General features: G+C 34.8%; 1 protein-coding gene across 1 annotated transcript in view; it reads left to right on the plus strand.

Annotated features, from left to right (window-relative positions):
- Window positions 1–311: 311 nt before the first annotated feature.
- The window catches only part of SEMA3A (semaphorin 3A), a 514,403-nt gene continuing 499,089 nt past the window's right edge, over window positions 312–15,625 (plus strand). The window contains exon 1 of the mRNA XM_053553821.1: window positions 312–362. The gene's annotated coding sequence lies outside the window, so the exon portion shown is untranslated. The remainder of the gene's footprint in view (window positions 363–15,625) is intronic.

Genomic DNA, 15,625 nt, shown 5'->3' on the forward strand with positions numbered 1-15,625 from the left:
GCTCTTTAATAGGAAACAAGTGTGACAACGGCAAGCCTCTCTCTTTTTTTTTTTCTTCTCCTCCCTCTTAAACCACAGAGTCAAATAGCTCTAATAGAGATGAAGCTTGATAGATCCGCCCAGGTGTAGGTGAAATGGTAGAGCCTCACGGGTAATAGATGCTGTGCTCTCCAGCTGAAGTTTCGCACTTTGTCCTGACGGGCTCCCTGACATCAGTGCGATGGGCTGCTCCTTGTGCACTCACAAAGTCAACATGCTTCTTGCCGTTCACATTTAAGCCTCATCGGGGGGCAACCTGGAGCTAGGTGAGCAGAGCAGAGCAGCCCTTTCACTTCAAAGAAGGACAAAGGACAGCAAATGCAGTAAGTGGAGAATTTATATTTCCTTCTTTTACTTGGGAATTAATTAGGGGTGTTTACTCTCAGGGAATCCTCGGAAGACTGTGCAAAAGTGAACTAGGAAACAGCCTGTGTTCATAACCCGTGGATTTTCTCCAGTTTCGTTTTACACAATACCCTGACATTGACACTCAAAGCTTAAATACTTCTGGAGTGACTCTTTATTCAGAAGGTCTCGGAACTGAATCCTGTATTCTGGCTGTTTCTGGGTGAAATGTCCTTTATTACTGTCAAAAATGATGGTGGCTAGTGTTTTGTCGGTTTTCAAAATAGAAAAAAAGAAACTTTAAGAAGCACATACCCTTCTTGAAAATAGATCTCAACTTTTATGTATAACTGTAGTCTTACATCACTGTTCATACATTAGGGTGAGGAATTTGATGGTAACTTTTGCTTAAGAAATCTGTTCTAAAGCTTTATCTCTTACCAAAGAAATGATACCTAAAACTCTAAAAGCGGTATTAGGTTGTAGCAGCAATGACAATGATAATGAATTTTTAAAACAAACAAAACAAAAGGTCATTTGTCTAATAGCACGGGAGGAGATATTAAAACCAGATGGAGGAAATCTCAACTTTGACTTTTTGGTCTTTCATGCTTGGTTTAAAGCAGACTTCACTTTGCGTTTATTTTGCATTTACAACTTTGGATTCACCATTAAACTACGTTTGAACTTGAAGTTCAGATTTGATCTAAGTACAGCTCTGTTTCTTGAGCCCCCTACCCTGATTTTTACTTGGCTATGGGGAATCTTTTTACTGCTATACCATATATCCCGAATTGTGTTAACAAGCTAACTGCGGTGGACTTTCAGGTGGAATGTCAGGCAATGTAAAAGAATGTGTTTGCTGTTACAGAGTATGATGCTCCATGTAAGAAATAAACACATAAAACAGACACCCTAACAAAGATTCCAGTTATTATTCCTAAATGAATCCCTCAAATACTGATCATATTAAAAGAATTCATTAACAACTCTCCGCATACTGTATCTATAGCCATGTGAGTTTTTTAAATCATTATTTGAAAAATTAGTCTGGCAGACATTGTCAACTCAAAAGACAAGGCAAATATATAGGGTAGATAGTCAAAATTAGAAAAAGCACTAGTGCATTGTTTAAATAATTCTCCATTAGCCAATGTCTTGTTTTTGTTTTCTAACCGTTCTAGATGGACATCACTGAAATTGATGATTTAAAAGCCATGGCAGCACAATCCTGATGACTCCTTTGTGTATATTCAGAAATGATTTAGCTTGGATAAAGTAGCTGCTATGAGAGTTTTAATTAATTATTGCTAGTCAAATATATTTCTTTAAGAATTGCATTTGACATTACTGATGGTGGAGTAAACGCAGTTTAAAACTCATTCTTCATGAACTATTTCAACCGACAATTGTTGGCATTGAATAGCGGTCAATGTCTACCCCCTACAGGGAGAGATTCTAATTTCACTATGCCTTTCCCAGTACATGAATGCCACAGAGTACAGTTCACACATATGAATGTTGTAACCGTGTCAATGACTTCAACAAGTGCCCCTTAATGAAAAGGTCAGCACTGTGATTAATAGGAAGCTGGTTTCAAAGGCTGGACTTCACTTCAGCACTGCATTTAGATTTGTTTCTTCTTGATTTACTCCATTTGCCTTTCAAAGTATAATAAAAACCAAGTGGTACTATGTTGCACATTTTTAATGCAATGTGGTTGCTTTTACAAAATAGCAACACATTTAGTATATTTAATTCAGTAAAGAAAAGAATATTTAAATTGGTCAAGCCAATGATTCAGAGGATAAGGATGATGAAGGAAAATTTCACTCTTTATCCAAATATTAGGAATGTATAGGGTTGGCTAAAATTTTAGCTAATTTAATTAAGTTTTAAGAAGCATTCTGGGGTATAGAGCGAGTGGCAGAGGAAAGACTTGATGTTTCTCCTAAGTTGATTATCCTTAAATGCTTAGCTATGTGCCAGCAGTAAATATTCACAGGTAACTCATGAAGATAATGATTGTTCAGTAAAGAAGAAATTCACTAAAGAACATGGCTGAGTGGAGGAGATGAAGAGAGTAATTACAGGCCCAGTTATAGCCACAAAGAAGCAGTATAGCCATTTAAAATTTATAGTAGTAGTTTTGTTATAACTTTCTCAGTTAAAATTCCTGTTGGAAAAATATCGTGGTAAATTCAATTTACGTTTTTTCTCTAAATTTTTTGCAGCTGAAATTATATTTGCTAATGAATATCACGTTAACATTTAGGCAATTAATAAGTTGGGTGGTCCTTAAATATGTTTTTATATGGATTTATAGATATTTTATGTCCCTGTGCCTTTATCTACACATATTTTCAAGTAAGATTGCAACATGAGTAATTAAATAACAAATACGTATGTTTATCGCACATGAAAATTGCTGTATGGTTGCAATAAAATTTTGGAAATTATAGGATATATCAACTTACTATAAGAGAAATTCTTCTTCAAATAACTTTTCTATTTAGACCCCATTTTAAATACTCCATCTTCACTTATAATGAAGGAACTATGTTACACATCAAGATTAAAATGTAGGAACAAGTCCAATTTCGAATGCCAATGGAGCACAGTAGTTTTCAACGGCCACTCAAGGAAGAGACATGTAGTCACCTCTGTATAATGAGCACACAGTTTCTTAGATGTCTCACATTTTATCAGTGAACACAGAAATGCCTTCTGGGTATCCTCTATTCAAGGTTTCATTTCTGCTACCAATTAGAAGCCTACTAATTCCAGATAGGTCTGTAATACATAGCATGAGTTGGGCTCCCACAAGGTACCAGACATGGCCCTAAGTACTTTATATCCAAGATTTATGTCTTTCTTCTAGCCTAATGAAATAGGTAATGTTCCTAAATCTCTTTATAAACATAGAAGCAGAGAGGTTAAGAGACTTGCTCAATGTTGCCCAGCTGGTAAGTAGAACCTGGGTTCCAATTAACTTTTCCTGGGAACAGATGCCTCTTCCAACTCCGCAACTTCACTGCTTCTCTGAGGGACTTCATTATCAGTTCAGTGTTGACTTTGTCTCTGACTAGCTTATCAGGACTACTTGAATTTAGAAAGGAATTCATAAATGTACATCGATGGAATGCCCCATCAAACAAAGCATAAATTGTTGAAAGCCAAGCAGTGAGGCTGATGTCACACCAGTTACATTATCATTCAGCACTTAACCCCTCTACTATTTTTGAGATTTTACTATAGGTAAAAAAAGAAGGTGCATTTATATCGCAAGTGTGAGGAAGGACTGGTCCTTGCACCCTTAATTGCAGATTTCCATATCTTTTACAGGTGAGCCTCTGAAAAGACTTTGTCTTTTGGGGTATTTCCAACCAAGCATATGACATACAATGATGATTCTAATCATAAATATCCTCTCAATGAGAGTTGCCTGAGCACATTTCCATGTGAAAGGCAGTGCTTTCGGGATAACAGTTTATTTTTCCTCACTGCCTTTCAGGTGGAAATGTGTTCAGGTGACTCTCATTGATAGGCTATTTGTGTAAACCAGGGGTCAGCGCGGGCCACATGAGGCAGTGTGATTGTATTTGTTCCTGTTTTGTTTTTTTACTTCAAAATAAGATCTGTGCAGTGTGCATAGGAATTTGTTCATAGTTTTTTTTTGTTTGTTTTTTGTTTTTTTGTTTTTTAAACTATAGTCCGGCCCTCCAACTGTCTGAGGGACAGTGAACTGGCCCCCTGTTTAAAAAGTCTGAGGACCCCTGGAAACTGTCACCTATCCTCAAAGAGTCTCAGGACTCAATTCAGGACTCAATTATTCAGTAGGACCATCTGAATATGTTTTTAAAAAGAGCATACTAATTTTTTCCTTTCTTTCTGGATATATAGAGACACACACATACTATTTTTGGTCCTGCAAACACATAGACTGAAAGATATCTCTTTACAAGATTTTATGTCAAGTAGAATTTTCTAGAACTTGAATATGTCTTATGACTATCTCCTGAAACACTTTCTCCCCAAGACATTCATAACTATGATTGAGATTCCTTGAGAGATCACAAACAAAATATTTTTGTCAAAAATATCCTTTGTATCTCATATTTTTAACATTCTAGGTTTGTATATCTCCTACCAGATAAAAACAAAACATTTACTTTAAAAGGAGTTATAATGTTATTTTTAATAGTCCATATTATAATTTTTAAACCAACACATTGATTACTTTTACAAAAACAAGCGGATTTATGTCAGGCAAATGCAATCAACATGAGAAAATTACTTCAAAATTTAGGCAGCCCCCCAACACATTTTCTTCTAAAGAGTGGGTAGAAGTAAATGTTCCTTTGATTATCATAATGAATTTTAATTTGACAAAAGATATTTAAGTAGGATTGTCACTTATAAAGATTTAGACTATTATGAAAAAGAAGATAAAGAAAAAAAAAAACAGTGTTTAAAAACTAATCTCAAGATCCTGGCCGAATTAATCTATGGTGACAGGATCTGAAAGCTCTAAATACCTTGGGGATTGATGATGACTTAAAAACAGTGGTCAAAGACTTCCTCTATCACTATCATTAGTCAAAGAGATCAACAGGCTAACCCCTTGAAGTTAATCTTACCCTCATAAATCCTTTCTGAATTATCCACTAACTACTTCATTTTTATTTGTAGGCTCATCTGAAGTGGGAGTGTTTCTTCCTCTCTCTCTTCTTCTTACCCAGCATTCCAAGCCTTCCAGTCAAGATTTAATTCTTACACTGGCTTATTCTGGCTCCTATTCCAGTGAAATACTGGGAACATTGCAAATGCGAATGTTGCTGGTGGATCTTGGGTTTGGCTGTCTCTGCTCATTCTCACAGTTTCATATACCCTGAACCTCAAGCCAGCAATCAACACAACTCCTGATAGATTTTTTTTTTTTTTTTGCATGAGAACCTCTTCATCCTATGCCCTATAGAAGTCAGACTTGTGGCCATGTGGGTTTATCTCTACAACCAAAATATAACAGTTCTGAGTTTCTACCCCTGCTTAATATTAAATATGTCTCTTCCTTTTAGGCACACTGAAACATACACCCTGTTTTTAATCATGGGTATGAATTTTTAATTTTGCTATGAAGTACGTCTTATCATTGCTGTGTGTTCAAGTAGCATAGTAGTTAGTGGCAGGTGTGCCTACATAATTCAAAGAGGCATCTACTGAGCAGTAACTGTACTTTTCTTCTATTCCTTAAGGTACATGGATGGAAGGGCAAGGTGATAATTAGTATTCTATTTGTACTTCTACAAGCTTGAGGATTTAACCTTGTTTCTGGCCAGATGTGCTAATAGCCTCAAAATTTACATGCTACATAATCATTTTTCTGATAAATAAAATGTTTAGTCACTTGAATTGATTTTCCTGAAATAAATCAAATGCTGTTATGCACATAAATTTTTTTCATTTATAATATTACTTGACTGAATTACAGATCTAAAATTCTCCGTAAGTGTAGCAGTGAGCATGAAGTAAAGTCACTGGGATTCAGGTTCTCTTTTTCAAAATTATCACCTCTTTTTCAAACTGGAGAGAATATCTACCATACAACATCTGTCTGATTATTCATGTGTGGAAGAACTTTGCAAAGCTCATTGTAAAGTTACCATGAAGAACTTTGAGAAGTTAACGTCAACTAGAAAAAAAAATAGGAGAATACACAAGTAATATCTGTGATGCTTCGTAATATACTCTTACCAGACTTGTAAAAGGTTTCCATGTAGTATAGGACTAAATGTTTAATATAATTTATGTTCCCATAAAACATAGCTCATATTTTTTCTCAGATTAAAATCTGTTTCAATGATATTAATCAAAACTTTTTTACTGAGCCTAACTTCTGTTTTACAAAGTATGATTTTATATAAATAAGTTTTTCTCCCTCCACCATAACCTCCCCCCTCCGAATGGGTAAGGCGAAACTTACTAAAGGCAGAATACAAATGTCTACATACAGTAACTAAGAAAATGCCATGAAGGCTACGTTGAATAGTTTGAGAATATTTCAGATTGTATATGAAACCAGCACATTGTACCCCTTGATTGCACTATTGTACACAGCTATGATTTAACAATAAAAAAAATAAAAATAAATTTAGTTTTAACAAAAAAAGTCTAAGGCCAAGAAAGCACTTTTAATTTTTTCAATTTTTAAACTTGATAAAACACTCATATTTGATTAATATCATTTATTTTACTCATTTTTGGTTGAGTCTTTCCCCTGCCTCAGTTTTGAACAATTTAATAAATGAAACAAATTTAAAAATAGAAACCCTAAATCTGTACTATTTGAGAGTGGGTCCACAATACTGAAGCTTTGAATTAGGTTTGGTTCCCCCAAACAATCACAGCTAAAATTGTTTTGACACATGGTGAAGAAGAAAAAATTATTAGTACCAGAGAGAGTATCTCAAAAGTCATATAAAACATTGACATGTATCGTCATTTTGTTCTCAGCTATCCATGAAATAGTGCAGGAAAACGTATTTTTTACTACTTAAATAATGACCAAAGTATATTTCACCACATCCAATATTGTGACAAAACAGCTTAAATATGAAAAGATAAGTAATAGTAGCTTATTGCATTTCTTTAAGATATAAAAACAAGTGCATGAGGATGTATGTGCAAAAGAAACATTAGTGCTTTTTGTAACTACTACTGGTCTTGTGGCTTATGTTATCTATTCTTCACATTGACTCGCAAAGGTAGATTTGTCATTTCCTTTTTACAAATAAACAACATGCTTTGTTTTCTTGATTTTATGCATATTAAACCTGTAAAACTATTTTTAAATGACTAATATTAAAATCAGTAAATGTGAACTATGCCAAGATGACCACATGCACTGTAGGTTGCGATAGAAACTTCTTATTCTACTACCAGTGCCAGCAACTGGAATTTAGAGACTTGGTCTGCTTGAACACATTGTGAACCTCACAGATGAGCTTATACACTTTACATGAAGGACTCATTCTTAACCAGGTAGTATTGCCATCAAATTTTGATTCAAGGAAAGATCAAGTAATGCCATCTCTTTTGGAAGGCATTCTACTTTGTCACTTTTATGAAAATATAAATACTAAAGATGGTTTCATCAGTGAAAAATAATATATTTCATATCAAACCTTATCTTTAAATCATATTGTAAGGTATATTCATTAATTGTAGTGCTACATTTGCTAAAAACCTTGCTCTGTGTGTGTGTATATGAAATAAGAGACTATGTATATTTATGGGTAAAACCTTCTACTTGGCAGGATTTCTATCAATATATTCCACAGTGATCATTTGTTAAATAAAAAAGAATTCTTTTTGCTTGAAAAATATTTTTAAAAAATCACGACTTTTCGTAACAAGAAAAACATATGAGTTTGAAATGCTTGTTTACTGGTTTACTTTGGCCTTTCAGTGTTTCTAATATTTAGGTTAATCCTTTGCTGTTCTCTCATGCTCTGATTTTCATATTAATCAACATGTACCTTTATGCTACAGCTACTCACAGCATTACACATGAGTCTTCTGGGTAGAATACGTTTTTTTAGAACAATAATAGTATAATTTTTAAAAAAATTATCTATTTTGGAAATGGGGAACTTTGTTTTAGATCATGACAAAACCAAAACCCAGATCTTTTTTTTATTAGTATGATGTGGGTGGTGTATTGCCCATCCAGAGTCTTTCCATACTCTCCTTAACACCCAAATTCACAGGACTCCCACAGGCCATCTCCTGACACCCATCTACGCAGAAGGAGAGGGAACAAGAAAGAACCACTGGCCATCAGCAAGGCAGCATCAGGAGGTCCATATCAGGCCGTCCCACAGCTCAGGGACAAGCAGGGAAGATCACAAGGAGGAGGGTACAGGAGTATTCTAGCTTGAACACTTTCTTCTCTACAGAAACTGATAGCTTTTGTGACAACAGAGACATAGCTTCTAGGATTTCGGCAAGGGGTTTGTCCGTTGAAAATAGTCACACTATTCAGGGATTCTCCCAGTTCCGATTCAATTTAGCGGTCAAGAGTGATTTTTGTTTTAGAGAAATTTCCTTTGTAATATGGTTGGCAGTCTAATTTTTATCGATATTCAAAGAGAATGAATTTAGACAGTTAACAAAAGATCAAATTATCATGAAGGAGAAAGCACGTTCCTAGCCCATTCTCCACGGCTGATTAGGGACGACTTTGGAAAGATGGTTTTTAAGGATGAGAGTGTCACATCTTCTTTATGTTTACAAGTGTCGTCTGTGCTTGAGTTTACAGTATACAGACCTGACTTCATTTAGACTTTTGATTTGGCGTCCAAAAAGTTTTAAATATTGCTGCCCCCTCTGTAAATTTAAAAAACCTCTAGACGGTTACAAATGAACATTTCAAAGGACTAAAAAAAATCTGAATTTGTCAACTAAAAATTTCAAAGGGATTTTGTACCTGTTAGGTGAGACTAGGCTAAGAAAAACAGAGACTGCCCCTACAAAAGACTAACAATTGTAGTGTATTATAGAACTTCTGAGAATAAATAAGAGCTTGGGGTATCCAACCTGTAGCCCATGTATGTGTAGACTTTTTTTTTTGGATCTTAAGCTTTTTACGGTGTTGATGTATCTAGCACGTGGCCTGGGACAACTCTTGTACTTCCATTGTGTGGCAGAAAAGAAAGTTTGGACACTCCTTCTGGCATAGATTTGCTTCCAAAACTCAGAATACTTGTTCTGTAGCTACATGTTAAACATGGGAAGAGCCATGATACATCAGCCATGATACGACAATAATGTCATGGCCACACGTGAAGGAAACCTGCTTTAGGAGAAAAATGACTGTGGCAGGAACTCAGGCTGTTCTAGATGGAAGCAGTGTGGACAAATGCTCCTCATAAGTTCCTAGAGCTGTAATCATCAATATTTAAGTGTTGACTCCAACTACTTTTTCAGAAAGAGATGTGAGTTATGAAGGCCTAAAGCATTTTGGGTGCATTTACCATTGTTACCAATGCTAATGATTGGATTTTGAAAGCATTACTAAAAATTCAGAATAGTGCTATTTAAATGAACACTAAAATTTTATGACAATTGAAATTGGGTCTACTAATTTACTGTTCAGGAATAGATATTAGCTATACAATAGTTGTAAAATGTCTGTGCATTATATACGTGTAATTATGCTGTAATGAGCAGAGAATTAACCAAGAATTCAGAGATTCTACTTGCAGTAATATCAAAACAAATATGAGCTTAGAGAACACTAATAGCGTTATGCTCTTATGACAGTAATATTACATAATAATACTACCTTGATATTTTCAACTATAAAGTGAGTAATTTGAAATAGATGATGAATATAGTTTATTTCATGTTTGATTTTTAAAGAGTATATGTATATGATTTTATTTATGATCAAAAGTTAACAGCAATCAATGTTAGGAAATAACAATTTACAAATATACTTTAGGTAGAAGATTTATTACACTTAAAACTTAATTTGTAAACAAATCTTTTTTTGTGATGCATTTTAATGACTTCAAGTCAATCATGACTGAATTAATAAACTACTTTTGAGTAATTAAATATCTTCAAGTAACTTGAATATTGAAAAATGAGGGCATTAATTCTTTCAGTTAATTTTGCTGGTTTCTGTGAGTGCTTACCATGAATTAAAGAATTGAAATTCATTTCTTGCAGTTTAAATAGATAATAATTTTCTTTCTTTCTATTAACAGTAATTTTTTCTGTCACCATAGACACCATAGACACTATAATAAAATAGAGATGGTACAGTGTAATTAGCTGAAAAGAGTGAACTTAATTTAACTTAAACTATGTATAATAAGAAAAAAACATGAAATTACATTAAGCATTACTTAAAGAAATAGAAAAATATATTGCAATTATTCATATTCCTTTGAAATCAAAGGAATAAATCTTAGGAAAATTTGTTAGAGATATATAAAGTTTTAGATAGATCTTTTTCTATTATACTCTGTATTTGTTCAACAGATAATGGTTTTTAACATCTGTGGCTGGTTCTCTTAATCTATGTGAATAATATACGTACAGCATTTTTACTTAATTTTTTATTTGTATATATATTCATGGTATACAAAAACAATTGTGCTTCACTGATTGACATATTGTATTGTGGTGAAGTCGGGGCCCTCACTGCATACATCATTAAAACACTAAGCAGTTTTTAGATATATTTCTTTTAGAACATCTCAAAGCTACCCTAAAGGAGCTTGAAATAATGTTTAGTTTTAATTACGTTTGATCTGAACTTCTGCTGCCCAACCCATTAATAATTGAGACACATGCAAGAGAAGGTGGGGATAATGAGACTTTGAAAGACTGGTGGATCTCTGAAGATTTAGATCTGTCCTAGCATCTTTTCACTGACCAACTCCACCGTCAGGGTCAATCTTTCTCAGAATCCTTTGTAGCTAGGAAATATAAAGAACTGGTTTGATCCTTAGCAAATTTTGAATGTTGCAAACTTTTTCTTTGACATGCTTCCATCTCTCTTCACAACTTTCCCAATTCAGGGGCAATTCCTTTCTTCCTTCCTTCCTTCCTTCCCTCCCTCCCTCCCTTTCTTGCCCCCAGTAGAGTGCTGTGGCATCAAAGTTCACAGCAACCTCAAGCTGTTGAGTTTAAGCAACACTCTTGACTCAGCCTCCCAAGTAGCTGGGATTGCAGGTGCCTGCCACAATACCTGGCTAGTTTTTTCTATTTTTTAGTAGAAACAGGGTCTTGCTCTTGTTCAGGGTAGTCTCGAACTCATGAACTCAATCCATCCACCCACCTTGGCCTCCCAGAGTGCTAGGATTACACCTATGCCCAGCTTCAGGGGCAATATCTCTTCCTTTCAACTCAGTCACCATCATGCTTCTAACTCTTCTTACTGACTTCTGATGTTCCCAATATTGAACTTCTGCCAACAGCAGTGTTTTCTATTAAAAAACTCCATGCTAATAAAGAGCCTTTAATCCTTGCCATTGCCACCTTCCTTCCCAGTCATTCCTAAGTCAAAAACTCATTCTATTGGTATAACAAACACTGTTAAATCCTGGAAGGGAAACCTATGAAATGCAGGCACACCACGCTGCAAAACACAGTTGGATGGGACCTCTTTGGATTAATAAATTTCTAAGGCTTTGAATTAATAAAGTAGTTAATAAGAGGGCACTCTTAATTTCAGAAAAGATCTCTGATTATTTACTGTCAGAACAATCAATAGAGGTGAATTTCAGGCCAAGGGGCTGAGGGCCCTGAGGGGCTTCCAAGTCTCAAGGCAGAACCATCTGTGATTTTCTCCCTCAGGCAGGTGGTGACCTGGGGAGCTGCTCCCTGGACAGCATTCTGCCTGTCAGAAGATTGGAATCTACTAAAATTTACTGCCAATTTTTGGTGCCCATTTTCTGCTCTCAACCTTTTGAAATTAGCCAATGGTAGAAACTTACTGAATGAAAATACTCTTTATGAGCAGTTTTAAAATTTACTTTTATTATTTGTTCTTTTTCACCTTCTCTTCCTTCTGAGTGTTCCTCCTTTTTCCATCCATACTCTACCTTCTTTCTGAAATCAGTGGGAGATTAAGGGAGAATGAAAAAAGTAAAAGAAAGAGTCCAGGCTGTGTGTTGCTAACTGAGTGAACGTGAGGCTGCTCCGTGTCTGAAGTGCTGTTCCCAGTGGCTTTTGCAGAAATGAACATTAATCTTGTTTTAGTGAACTTCATTTATATAATTAATCTTGTTGTCATTTGGGGGTTGGTGATGCAGTTTGTCTTGAATAATTGCTGGACTCTTCATACTCTTGCACTTGCCCAACCTTTTCTGGTTTACCTAGTTTAAAAAAGTTTCTATTGAATTCAAAGTTCATGGGCTAACTTAGTTTTGCTCTGGCTATTTGTGTTATAAGTATTATTGCTTTAAATTGACCTTGAAATTCTGCGTATGAAAAAGATCATATGTATATACATACTCCTAACTGTTGGGTTTATTTATTAGTATTATGGCTAATTTGCTGAAGTAGTTGAAATGCCCAGCGGTATGTATGGCACACCGTGTCAGTGACATATGTTCACGCTATTGGAGATTTATGCTTCTCTAAAATAATGAAATACAGCTCTTGAAAAACATTAATCATAAGCCTATGTTAAATATCTTTGCCCATTTTATGAAATCTTGAGCAAGATATTCTCTTTCCTGCTCTGGATTCTACGTGTCTTGGCTGTGTCCTATTTGATAGCTACCTGTGCTGATGTATTTTCATGCCGTCTGTTCTGTTCCCTGCTACCTGCTAAGCTTTTCTACAGCGTCCCTGGTGTCTGTGTCTTTGTGTGCACCACAGCCATGACAAAGTAGGTGTTCAATAAATGTTCTTTGATAGAAAGTTAACAATTCTACCCTGTAAATGCTAGTTGAAGGGTCTCGATCCTCCATTTGCTGTTTAATTGGCTATTAACTGGAACTGATTGATAGACGTTAAAACTTTTTTTTTAAGAGATTGGCAGCTATGTAAATACAACACTTAACCTTAAGCACTTAGCCATTAACCTTAATCACTGTCCATTAACCTTAAAGCACCCCAGATTTCTCCACTTACACTCCCCAAAAGTAAACCCCAGCCAATGCATTTTTTTTTTTTAGCATGAAAGAGAAACTTAGTAGAGGGTTTTTATTGTTTTGTGAGTGGCCGTAAAACTTGCTTTTGAAAGAGAACACTTGACTCCATTTCTTCTTGTAGAGACTAATTTTCAGGTGAGCAAAGGAAGATAAATAGAAAAATTATTTTGAGGAGCATATTAATATATATTTGATAAGAGAAGAACTGTGAAATACTTTTTAAAGTATCATTTTCTATAATGTTGAAAGTTAAGTGTCATATCACTTTCTACGTAACCCCACAAATCTATGAAAAGTAAATAACATCTTCCTATAGCCATTACTAAAATCCTATTTAATATTAATCTCAGATATGAGATTAATAACATGAGATTGATAAAAAAACTACTTATTAAAATAATAGAGATTGCTTAAAATACTTTCTAATGTCAAATTATAGAAGAGAAAGGGAGGATAAATAATTTTTAAAATGCAACACTTTAGGTTTGTTCTTATAAGTATTCCTGTTAGCATAACTAACCAATTGTAATAATGGCCTACTTTCTCAAAATCCTTTATAAACTGAGTTCTGTATTTTATGTCATGTGCATTTCACCAAATTTATACAATCATTGGAAAGAAACAGCATCAAGTATTAATGTATTCCAATTTATTGTGGATGTTTTTTTTGTATTATGGTTTTCACCAAGATCTACATTCACTACCTATGAATGTAAAAAAATAATACAAAGTTGCAAACAGTGTTTGGTGTAATTTTATATGCAATTATGTTTTATGACCTTAATCCTTGGGGTGAAAACAGTAAATCAGTGAGGTTCCCATTGTGTTCTGAACATAATACATCTGAGAGTGAGACGGGGTGCAGGGTGGGGATGGGAGAAAGAGCACCTTGCTATATTCAGGATGTAATTTGATACTAATGGACTGATTATTTTTAGATTTGCCAAAATGCTCAGTTTTGTTCCAAGTCCCAGAGGGAACTGACACTAGAAGGTGTGAGCAACTGAGGGCAGGGAAGGGTCTCTTTTACTACTGACGTTCAGGGTAGTTTAACAAATGTGAAATCTTACTGGAAAAACAAACCAGTGTAACATGATGACTTCAACTCTAGAAGGATGTCACCTCAAAACTAGGCTGCTTAGCTGTCCCCTTGGAATTTTATAGTTACCCAACTGAGAAGGCAGGTGATAATGAGAACAACTTGGCCAATAGAGTCTGGGCAGAATGAACTCCACAAAGGCAAATCAGATGCTCTTATTGACCATGTGTTTTGAGAATTAATCAATAAATCAATAACTTTCCCTGGAATGGCTGCTGTATGTTTGTTCTATTCTCTAAGCATTTTACCATACAGTCATTCATAGGCCTAAAGATATTTTTGGAGGTACCCAGATCTAAGACCTTATTAATTCACTGCTTCATTCTTTATTTAGTAGATACTATGCCCCCACATCATTATTCATACAAAAATGACTTAAACTCTCACTATACATTGACATTTTTTTCATACAAGGTGATGATAAATGCAAGCAAATTTAACTTAGTATATGAGCAAATAAGTGAAAGTAAATTCCTGTCCATTTTTGCAGAACATCTTCTGCAATGTATGAATTTATAAGCAATATTGCTTGAGAAACTATTATGCAATAATATTTTAGACCATTTCTACTGAGACAGTGATATGAACATATTAACGTGTTTTTGAATTGTTTTCTTTTTGTAAACATGTGGCAGGTAATCCTCTATAATTGTTTTTACTTGCAGAGCACTAACCTGGAAAAAGATAAATTTCTTACCTTTAATATAAATATTAAGTGTTAAATACAGGAAAACCTGATCAAATTATTGTTTCCTTTGGAACTTGACTGGGAATAATTAGTAATTGTACCCATGTGTCTAATTTAGAATAGAGTTTTATATTTATTGTTTTTATATTTTTAGCACCTAGAACATGTAGCATTTATTAGGCATTCACGTTATTTGTTGAATTTTTAAAATTGTTTCAATTAAGGACTGTCCATCTAATTCAGTGGTTCTCAACCTTCCTAATGCCATGACTCTTAACACAGTTCCTCATGTTGTGGTGACCCCCCAACTATAAAATTATTCTCATTGTAAACAGTCGCAGCATTAGGAAGGTTGAGAACCACTGGTCTAAATTAACAAACCCAACTTCAAGTTTTACCACCCTACAGCATTATTTATGAAGACCTCTATGTGGTTTTGGCTCTACATTTGGACAACTAAGACAGATAGATAATATTCTTTAAGTTCCTTCAACTTATCTCCAGGTTCTCAGGAAATATAAAACTTTTCTCCAAACTGAAAACTGCTACCATGAAGATTGTGTCTTACCTGAAACTCTGACTTTATTTATAGGTTTCACTGAAATGCATTTTACTCTACAATCATAGGAACATTAGAGATATAATCTGCCAGGAGAGTAAAAGCAGCCCCCAAAATTAATGCTTGAGACATTTTATAGAGAACTCCAGGGTCAAGACTATTTTTAGGGAGAAGAAGAGAGAGGTAGGGCTGTGTCGCTGTGAACCAAGTGTCTCAGAATG

This window comes from Nycticebus coucang, chromosome 11 (genome assembly GCF_027406575.1).
Source record: "Nycticebus coucang isolate mNycCou1 chromosome 11, mNycCou1.pri, whole genome shotgun sequence".
In the NCBI taxonomy this organism is placed as follows: Eukaryota; Metazoa; Chordata; class Mammalia; order Primates; family Lorisidae; genus Nycticebus; species Nycticebus coucang.